This window comes from Thunnus maccoyii, chromosome 9 (assembly GCF_910596095.1).
Source record: "Thunnus maccoyii chromosome 9, fThuMac1.1, whole genome shotgun sequence".
NCBI classification, from domain to species: Eukaryota; Metazoa; Chordata; class Actinopteri; order Scombriformes; family Scombridae; genus Thunnus; species Thunnus maccoyii.
The window spans coordinates 33,937,666-33,948,736 of record NC_056541.1 but is presented as its reverse complement, the minus strand read 5'-3'; the positions used below and the strand labels follow the sequence as shown (position 1 = coordinate 33,948,736).

General features: G+C 38.8%; 1 long non-coding RNA gene across 1 annotated transcript; it reads right to left on the bottom strand.

Moving 5' to 3' along the window:
- Positions 1-4,510: 4,510 nt before the first annotated feature.
- Positions 4,511-9,066, bottom strand: LOC121903302. The gene is made up of 3 exons (XR_006098014.1): positions 8,832-9,066; positions 6,387-8,376; positions 4,511-6,289 (listed from the first exon to the last, which is right to left on the bottom strand). It is a non-coding gene; the product is annotated as an uncharacterized LOC121903302 (long non-coding RNA).
- Positions 9,067-11,071: the final 2,005 nt, after the last annotated feature.

Here is an 11,071-nt window from a genome sequence, read left to right as displayed (position 1 = left end):
TCGGCGCAGAAAAGCAATTACCCGCAGCCTAGACAAAGGGGCCAAGGCACCAGCACCTCCAGGGCCAGAGAGGCGGTACGGGGCTGCCGCTGTCTGTGCTATGATACAATACTCTAGCACTGCTGTTTAATCACACAAAAACAGGGGCGGAATCAGAGGGGTTCTGTATCCTCCATGTTTCAAGTAATAATCCATGACAATTTTCATGTAAATGTCTGTTTTTATTGCTCCCTCTTGCTGAAATGTTCAATGTATGTCTGGTTTATGAAAGCTTTAATGTTCGCTGCTCTAATCATGCGCTGTCAGAGAGGTTTTTCTTTCTTGAGAAAACGTGTTGGTGCACAGAAATGATTTGCTTTATCTGAAATAAACATGGCTGAAGAAACAAAAGAAAAGACCACCGTGTACCTGAAGCTCAGACTGGCCACAGTTTAACTGGCAGGTGATCTGTGGGGAACGCAGATCCACAGCCTTTAGCACCATGTGGATGGAAATCAACTGTTTTTTTTAAAGGAACTGTGGATTAAGACCTTCTGTAATTAAAATGCCGTCAAAAACAACTTTGCTCGGAAGAAACAACCATGTCATATAATCATTCTTCTTCCTCTAAACCACCGACACGAATGCAAATCATGGAGTTGAATTAGTAAATGTGCTTTCAGAGCACTTGAATATAAGAGTGTGACCCTTTTGTGAGGCCACTTGGCCACGGAAAGTACAGAAGGAAAGTCAATTTAGAGCCTCTTTGGTAAAAACGGTTGTAAATCTTACACTTAATTAAAACAACCTCAATTTACTGCTCTTATCTTAGGTAATCATGTTAACCAATAGGGGTGCTAAAAACTCATTAGGGGTATGGATTTTAATTAGCAACCTTGTAGATGCAACATAAAATATCCCCCCTCAAACAGGAATCCTTTAGCGATGGGAATATTCTGGCTGTGTGGTTGTTTGGAAAGATAATTATTAGCTAATGAAGCGTATTCTTTTCTTTTTGTGCTATTCACAGCTTTCTTTCGGACATTTTAGCATACCCTGTTAAATATATTGTATTTAAGGTGACTACACACCTTGTAGTACACTCAATCAATGAAACTCCAGGTGTTTTTTTTTTAAGTCCACATCAGATGCAGTGGAAGTAAAATGATCTGACATGTAGTAACATCCGCTATGGTTGAATGGTGAATTAAAATTAAGTGGATCATTTAGAGCTGATAAACGTTTGATACAGCTCACATAGATTTGGTGTGAAATGCTATAAGTTGGATGCAAATTGGTGTTAACACATATTATCTAAGCCACTACTTCACTGTGATTTATTTAGCTGACTGTCATAACATTGTTAAATATAAACACAAATATATATAAGAGCTGATTTTTACTATTGGAAAACAAACTTGTTTGTGACTCCAGAGGGAGCAGAGTGAAATCTGAGTCAGCAGCTACAAGTTAGAACAAAGTGAGGTTAGCAGACCTCCTCATCTCTGCTGGAGGCTAGCAGCTCCAGGCTACATTAGCTGCTACTAGCATAACACTCCCATCATGGACAATGTAGGCACCAGGTTTTGACAAGGAAGAAGAATGCGTAGATAAAAAAAAAGATAATATATGTATATCTGGTTCTGCTGCATTGATTTTGATCTTTTTTAAATTGTTCATCATGAGCGCAACAATCAGTGCAATGCTAATGCTCAAACATGGAAGTCAATTTAGTCAAGAAGTCCATTTAAATCAAGCACTTTACTTAGGTATAATGTTGAAGTACTGTAACTTTGAGTATTTCTATTTTATGCTACTTTATACTACACCTCAGAGGGAAATATATAGTTATTATTGGACAGTGGTAGTTAGAAGTTTAATGGAATATGATATGAAATAAATTGCCCAACACTACACATATACAGCAATAAAAATTAGATCCATCTCGACCAACTACAACTTTAACACGCTGCTTTCACATTATATCAATAACTAAGATTCAATAATGAGGACAGCTCTGCATTGTGAGTGTACTTTTGTTATTTTTAATACATTTTGAAAATAATTCCTCTGCTCTTTTATTTAAGTTAAGACTTTTAGAAGTGTTTTAGTATTTAGTATTGTAGTGTTGATACTTACATATGTAAGGCAATACTTCCTCCACCACTGCTGGATTATTTTACAGCACAGTACTTTATAGGAATGGTATAAATTGTAGTAGTAGTGGTACCTTAATGATCAGTTCATAAAATTGAACCGAACAAGTTATCATCCTGTATGTGCTGTATCTAGCAAATAAGTATGAAATTGTCTTTTTAGTAAATATTAATTCTTCACCCACTCATTTTCAATTACTTGTGATTTGATGGAGGTTCCTCCTCCTCCTCACGCCTTTTAACATAACTGCAGTTATTATTTCATGAATATTTCATATGAATATATTCTTCATTTAAACATAGTAATCTATACATTAAACTCTCATATAGATGCTCTCTAAAGGGCTTGTTTGAACATCATCGCTTAATCTAGCAGAAGGCGAGTGAGTGTGAAGGTGTTTCACTTTTCCCTGAGGCAGAAATTAAAGGTGATATCAAAAGGTCAGGCAGAAATCTGGATCCAGAGGAAACAGCGCTGGATGATGAAAGTGTTGCTGGTGGAGTGAGCTGCGTGTGATCATACCCACCAAGCCTTCTTGTTAACTTGGAGAGGAAACAGCAGTCCATCCATTACTTTGCTCTCAGTGCCTGTATAGAATCACGTATGGCAATAATCGATTGTTCGAGTGCAAAGCTGCTGCGGACAGCATAAAATCCAGCCGATGATACAAGGAACTGCCGCTGAGGCCGGCTGGGATCGGGTCTGCGGTGGCAGCAGCAGGAGGAGGGAAACATTCTGCTGCAGGCCTTGTATTGCACGGTACGAGTGCACAGAAGCAGGAAAGTAAACTGTCAAGGTCTAGACATTTTGGAAATGAAATCCTACAGGATAAGATGAAACCATTGAGGAAGAAAAATCATCCACGCTCCAAAAGAAAACAATATTTGGGGCTGGCCTCATTTCCATATTTTTCTATTTTTAATTCTTCGATCACTTCAGAAATAATCGTGCAGGGTGCACGAGTTTTCAGCCCCCTTAGGCCTTCCCCAGTGTGCAGGCTCTTCCCCCTGCTCATGTCATTCTCCATTGTACACAGTGAGAAGAGTTCTCAAGCTGGGTGAGCACAGGGTTTCTCAGCTCTAAAGCCTTATTCACACAGGACCGGTATTACATGAGGATTTTCTGAAAATAAAGATTCACACTTTCATTATCGATCTGTGTTGAAGATGAAACTTACTGAAATCACCAATGCATTTGTGTAAATCCAGCTGTGGAAAGGAACTAAGTGCAAATACTGTGCTTATATAAATATTTGAGGTACTTGAGTATTTCCATTTTTTTTATATTTCCATTCCACCACATTTCAACTGGAAATAAAACATTTTTACTCTGCTACAGTTATTGATTTGATAGTTATTTTTATGGTAAAATACGATTCATTGTTATACGTTAAATGCTTAATATGTCATTTTATTTATGCTTATACTGAATATATTACTGAAGTAGGAGTATTTTTTGCTTCTATTACTTGACTAAAGGATCTGAATACTGCTTCCACCACATTGTAAAACTGACAGTTCACAATATGTCACTTTCTGTTAGAGTGAACAGAATCATATCCTGGGTCCAGTCCTCTGAAGAACTGCCTACATCTCTGATTTGTTCAGTGATTATGCCAATTGATGGCAATTTCCCCAAATTGGAAAACAAGCAACCAATCAGAGCGTTGTAGGTGGGATTAAAAATCATTTCCACATCTACATCCATGGAAAAATGGTTATAGAAATGGCAACAAGCACGGATGAGATCGACACAGCTTGTTGTAAGTCAACTAACATAAATAACTCTTAAATAGACATCGGACCTCAAGCAAGAACCACTCATACTAACAGATTTATTCTTAAGAGGCACGTACCAGTGGTTCAAAAAAAAATTGTGGCATTCATCAATTTTCTCATACTTATAATTTTATGGGTCTGAACAGAATTTACGAGTTCAGACCTGTCGTACGTGTCTCTCTGCCTTTCTTCACAAGGGGAGAAACACTTGGTTGACTTAATGTCTTAATCTGAATAAATTAATATATATCTGTGTGACTGTTACACAACACCTGTCATCACAAGCACTTTGTGTTAGAAAGAGGGTTTTTTTAGCATTTAACTTCATGTTGAAGCATTTCCTCTTTATTTATGTCACATGACATTCATGCACATAATAAATAGATCGTGTGTGTGTGTGTGTGTGTGTGTGTGTGTGTGTGTGGGGTCAAGTTTTTGGGCAGCTACTTGAAAGAGACAACAAATAAAACTTAATAATAATAAAACTATATTATTACATTATCGGCTCCAGTTATTACATTTTTTATGATTTTTTTTAAACCCAGCCAATAATATAATAACTCATTACATAATGTGCAAAAACTTATTGGTTTAGACATTTTATTACATTACGGGTAAGTTACTACATTATCTACTTTTATTACATTAAGAATGAAAATATTATTACGTTATTGGCAGTTATTACATTATTAACTTCTACATTAACAGAGTTTGTTGAATCCAATTTGAAAACCTGGCAGATAAAAGTAAGAGAGATTTGGGAAAGAACAGGAAAACGTTCTTGCATGAGGACAAATCTCTTTATTGAACATCACAGACAACGTTAACTGATCCTGTTGTGATGTTTCCATTTCGATTAAAAAATTAAATAACTTTTCACCAAGTCTGCAAAATAGAAACATGAAAACTGGTTTTGCATTTCACATTAAACATTTAGCAAGATGCACTAATTTTCAAAATAAATGCTTTAGCACTCATATTTACTGTGGCAAACTAACTATAGTAACAATTTGCAGTCAGTTTCAAGAAGAGTTCACAATTTATTTTCTTGTGGAGTTTCAGCAGACTGTTTCTTGTCTCATCCACAATCAAAAAGCTGACATTCTCCAGGAATAAAGTCTCAAATAGAAATCCAAAAATTACTAAATCACTGAAAATGTGGAGCAGTATGCTGGGTGCAAATGAGAGAAAAGAAAAACAGTTTCTTCTTAGTGTGTCTGTGAAACTACTACTAAGGTAAATGCAGTTTTTGAGACCACTGCTCTAAAGATTCTGTGTCAACTTACTTACTGCTTTGGATCTTAAATGTTGCAATTCAACATAGTGGTTTTGCAAATTATTACATATGAATGTAATTCTGGGGAGACAGGATTGACAAGCACAAGAGAAATCACATCTAGAAGATGATGAAAAATAAACTGTGCATCCATCCAAAGCTAATTATGCCTGAAATTACCAGAAGTTCAATTTGCATGAAAATTGTATTTTCAAGACTTTGGTTACTGACGTTCCATGAAATTTACACTGTATCATCTTTACATCACACATTATAGACACTGATATTCAGTGGCATAAGGTAGTTATTACAGGTCCAAGTGCATGCTAGTTACTAGTTATGAAGCGCACACACACACACACACCATTAGGTTTATATATTTTACCAACAATATGTTGGATTTTACAGTCAGATTAGTTACTTTGGCTATTGTATTGGGAAAATAGAGAGATCAATGAGAAAGCTATCAGAACCATGGCACTCTGACACATGGTAACGAGTTGCTAGATCACTAGCCTACAAACTACTGTAAATATGTATAGCTGACAAGAGCTAACATGAAGTATATTATTCGCATCCATAAACTTTTTCTGCGGTGAGTTTAACCAGTTGCTTGTAGCTGTCGGCTTCATAGGACGGAGACGCGTTCATCAGCTGATCACCGTGGTTGAAATGTCGGGAGAAATCGTTGTTGCTGGTAATGTAAACTTTCAAAGAAGTAATAATTAAAACATGCAGTAATGTGTTGAGGTGTAAATAATTTGTACAGTATTTTGAGTTCAGTAATGAAGTATTTGTTCAAAGTTGCGTTCCTAATCAGCTGTTGCCACCGTCACAGGTAATGACGGTAGGTGTCGCTGGCCTTATCCGTATGTGGGGCTCGTTTGTCGGTCGGCTGCGGGCTCGTCCTCCCCGGGGCCGCTGTCCTCTGTGGGCCGCCGACCTTTGCTGCTCACTGGTAATGAGAGACAATTAGCAGTAACTAGCCCAAACACCACCAGCCCGCCTGCTTGTGCCCAAGAGTACTTTTCTTTTTACTCACACAACCGGGCAGAGCTCTCACTTACTCTGGGTGGTTTCCTCTGTCGTGCTGGTGAGCCTGCAGTCATGCAATATAAAATAACCACAGCAAACCATAAAACTAGAAATATAAGGAATCAAATAAAACCATGTGACAATAGCAGGACAGTGCACACCTCACTAAAAGTGGATGTTACAGATTGATGATCCACATCTTGGCATGTTGGGAGACTGAGGACTGCTGAGCAACCTCTGCTCTAAAACAGGCCCTGAATGACAGGAGTTGTACAGGAAACGTTACTGCTATGTAGTCAGACAGATATTCATCACCTGCGAGCTGAAGGGTCATTGGCTGTAGGGCCTCAAACATGTGAGAGGTTGCTTGCATACCGGTGAATCTTTGGGAAGGCTGGTTGATTATTATGTCCTGATTGACATTGAAAATGTTGACTCTGAAATAGCTTTCTGCATCGGATAGGCGCTCATCTTCACAAAACTCATCAAAATGGTGTTTCACTCTTCTTACACTTACACTTTTGAGGGTGCTCTGAGCTCTCTTTGTCTTCTTTTGTCTGCGAGCGCCTGTGCTGTTGTCCTCGCCTGGTGAAAAGTGCCCCAGTACTCAGAAAAGGTTCTCCAGCAATTCCACTGCCTTCTGTATGTCTGTGTTTGTGTCTTGGAGTATTTTAGAGACAACATTCACGCTCTCCAATTCTTTAGTCTGGACGTCCACTAGAGAAGTTAATTTAATGTCTCCATTGTTTTCTTCAATCCTGCTACTTCACCACACTCATTGTTCTTATCACTGGTCAGAGCTATTTTTGTTTTTGCTTTCATTACATCTACATATCTGTACTGTATAGCAGTAAGGGACTCATACCTAGAAGACCAACGGATAGGGTGTAGTCACTTCAATGTTACGTCCGATTGAGCTGAGAGGTCTGTGGAGATGATGCCAGTGAGCATGGCCCATCACCTACAAATGTTCTATGGTGTCATAAGAAATGTTGTTTAGATGTAGGTTGTGTGCTGCACAGTGTACGTGTGTCGCAAGTGGCTGCTTTGCCCTTATCCTGGCCCGTACTCCCGAATAAACCCCACTTACATCGACCACTCTGTCGTAGCCCTGCCCATGACATTTTGAAATATCAAGGCCATTTTCGTAATGCTGCAGAGGATTTTGTTTTCCAGCTCGCTTGCAGATGTGTCAGCTGTCTCCTAAAATCCCCAAAAAGCCGCAATTACTTTGATATCTATATCCATTGGATTGCTTACTATGGTGATGTATTTGTATACTTGGCTAAGCTGGTCTCACTCGGACAGATCTTGAGTAGTATCCATAATCACTGAAAAAAATGGTGCTTGGTTTATTTCAGCCGTAAGGTCCTGTTGGAGGTCATTCTGGATGGAGGGACTGAGGTATTTAACTGACCCCTTTGCCCCCTCTTGCAACACAGGGTCATAGCTTGCCAGCATCTTGATAATGGTGAGGAAATTCCCGCTGTTTGGCTGTCCTAACACGTCCCTATGCCCCTTGAACGTTAGGTTGCAAGTAGCCAGTGTTAGTGTCACATTCACTATGTGTTCCAGCACTTGTCTCCAAAAGAGCGCCATGTTACGCACGTCCCTCTCCAATTGCGCATCAATTGTGCCATGGAATTTCCACTGTTCATACACCACACAGGCTCCAACATGTAACTGAGAGGATTAATGGAGTTCAATTTTTTCCAACAGATGCCCCCAATCTCTGACTCCCTTTACCCATGCATTGTTATAGACGAGTGAACTGCAGTCTCCAAATAGCCAGTATGGCTCACAGTATGCACAATCCAATTATAGAGAGCAGCAAAGCCAGCTGCAGCTGATACTGGCTGATGTAGATGTATGATAAAACCTTTCAGAACAACAACGATTATGTTGGTATACAAGAGGTATACAAGACCCTGTAGTTATGATATAACAGCATCTAAAACGTTTTCATCAAAATGCCCCCCATCTGTGGCGTAAGGCTGCAGTGGCTCCTGTTCTGTATCGCTGACTGGCGTCACCTCAACCTGGTCCTGGCCTCTATCATCTCCAGTGGCGTTCCTACTTGGGTCAGGCCACTTGGGGTGCTAACTGCAAACTGCCTGGTTCTGGTCTGATTCTGTCTCTGACTTGTGAGGCCTGCAACCAAGAATATGGAAATGTGTTGTAAAATGATCATTATTTCATTTCTTTTTTTCCCATTGAGATGAATGGGGAAACACTTATCAGTTGCTTTGTTGCATTTTGCCTCATGCTGAGCAATCACACTTCATATTTTCTTGCAGAAATGCATCTCTAATTATCATTATCATTTGATCATTATGAACAGCTACCTAGCTAATGTAAACCCTGCTTGACACCCCTTTGACTGTATGTGCAAAACAGTTATCTAATGCTAGGCATAGCCTACCTAGCATCTACGCTATTAGTTAGCTTACCATAATAATTTTTGAGCTGGCTATCCACCTGGTAGCAACCATAGTAAGCATACCATAATGTATGTATAACTTGTCTTGAATTTTATATCTAATAATAGTTTAATGTTACAATGGTTTCGGACTAGTGTTATATCTAGCTTGCTGTCCTAACGTTACCTGCTGCATGGTTGTTGCTGCACCACTGTTGATGCCAGCCGAACTGCTGCATCGCTGCTCGGAGGAGGTCGTCTGTGGGCCGGCGACTCTTTATAAAAAAGCCAAAGGAATCTAATTTAGGAAGCTTTGCTACCTTCTCCTGTTCTTTCCTCTCTTGTCTTTTCTTACTGCTGCATTTATGCTTGAAAGGCCTGACTGCAGATGTGCTCAGTTTGCCAGTCTTGATGTTCAGATTTTGTGCATAAACTAGCTATATTGAACACTTATTGTAACACTTTAATTTTTTTCACTTTTATTTGAATACAAATACAAATAATTTTGCTGCCTCAAGAAATATAGATACAAATACAAATACTGGGCTCTCTGCACATCCCTACATTGGACAACAACATACATATTACCCAGTAATCATCATTGCATCTGTATTTGACAAATATACCAAAGAAAATAAGAAATTATTCATTTAATTGAATGTTTTTACAGGAGGGTTACAGCTTTAACTAGACAGAACTCTGTAACGCTTTGTTTCTATTAGCTTTGTTCAAGCTGACTGGAGCTGTTTGGTTTGGTTTGTTTCATTTCATTTGTGTTGCCACCGATCTGCCAGCCAGCCACGGAGCAACAGGACTTGAAAAAATAATGCAACTCGCATTTGGTGTCAGCACTAGATTGAGTCAACTGTGAAACAAACAACACTTAAATGGCTGCTTCATTATTATTCTTCACCTCATTGCTGATGTTGTAAAACGTATCCGACTCACTCACTGTTCAATACAACTGCTTCAGAAAACTTTTGCAGATCTGCATGAAATATTATATTTGGAATCATTTGGCATAAATCTTTTATCAGTCTACAGGTGGGGCTGGGTTGGGACCCTCGGCGATGGTCCAGCCAGACGGCAGCAGTAAGTCTAAACCTTGCACAGTGTAGACAAAACATTGTCTGATACAGTAACTCAGTCTGTTCTCCATCAATACTAAACTTACTGTGAATTAATCAGCTCTGCTCAGTATGTAGGAATATATTATATCACACACAGCTGTATCTACTTGATACTGCTTGATGACGGCAGCAGGGAAAATTAAAAGAGAAGTAAGGTGTTTTACTTATTCATTTGTTTGACTGCATTCCCTCTAGCCCAGACATGTGAGATCTTCCACTTCAAACAAGACTACAGTTCTACTTCCATTGTGCACCGCTGTCTGTTCTGCTAGATTCACGGCTTCATTACACACTGGTGGAGTTTTCAGCATATAGCAGTCGCTCCTTATGACTGGCACAGCTGGCACTGTGGGATCCATTGTAGTGTGTGTGTGTGTGTGACTGAAAAGGTTTTAATACAGGGGCTTTGTTGTTTGAGCTTATTAAAAAGGTTAATTGTATATCAAGTAGCAGAGTATAACACATAATGTATTCATGAAGATAAAGCTTTGTAAAATCTCAGCCAATTTGAGAACCCACAAAGAGAAAAGATTTTTTTCCTACTAACCAATAAAGAATTAAAGTTATCATCCTAAAAAATGTAATTCCAAGAGAAGGGAGACCCTTAAGGATAATTCTGGTTATATTATGTATTTTTTCTTATTGTCGACAAATCCCATGAAAATACCAAAGCCAACTATGAACTGATCCCACTAACAGGTATTGTATCTTATTCCTCTGTGCCACAGAGCTCGTTTTTGTTCTTCATTAAAAACACGTCATTGAGCCACTGTTTCACCGGGTGACATGTTCCTTCATTACCATGAACACACACACACTGTGTGTAGTATTGACTCAAAATAAACTACACAGCCCTGCTGCCAGAAATACTCACTAAAGAAATAAATGTGTATTAATCTGCAGCTGAAAATAGTCCCCAACAAATACACTGTTGAGCATTTTTATGAAGTCTCTCAAATTTAAAAGGACTCCAGGAATCTCTGGAGTTAGTCAACTAGTTTTTCAGGGTCTTTGATAGCTTAACTATCAACACACAACCTGTAGGACACGTTTTGGAACGACTATAGAATATATTATTCATCATGTTGAACAATACAACTCAACTAAGATTGTAAATGTTGTAGCTTTAGCTGACTTTGTTGCAGATGTTTCTCTCTTGGAAGCTGTTTTTGTCCTAAATGCAAATTTGAAAGGATGTTAAAATCACATGAACCTCATTTCCTGTCCAGTTCCAGTTTGGTTTGTCTGATGTTACCAGTTTCCTATATCTTTATATGTACTTATCATGAATAGATTG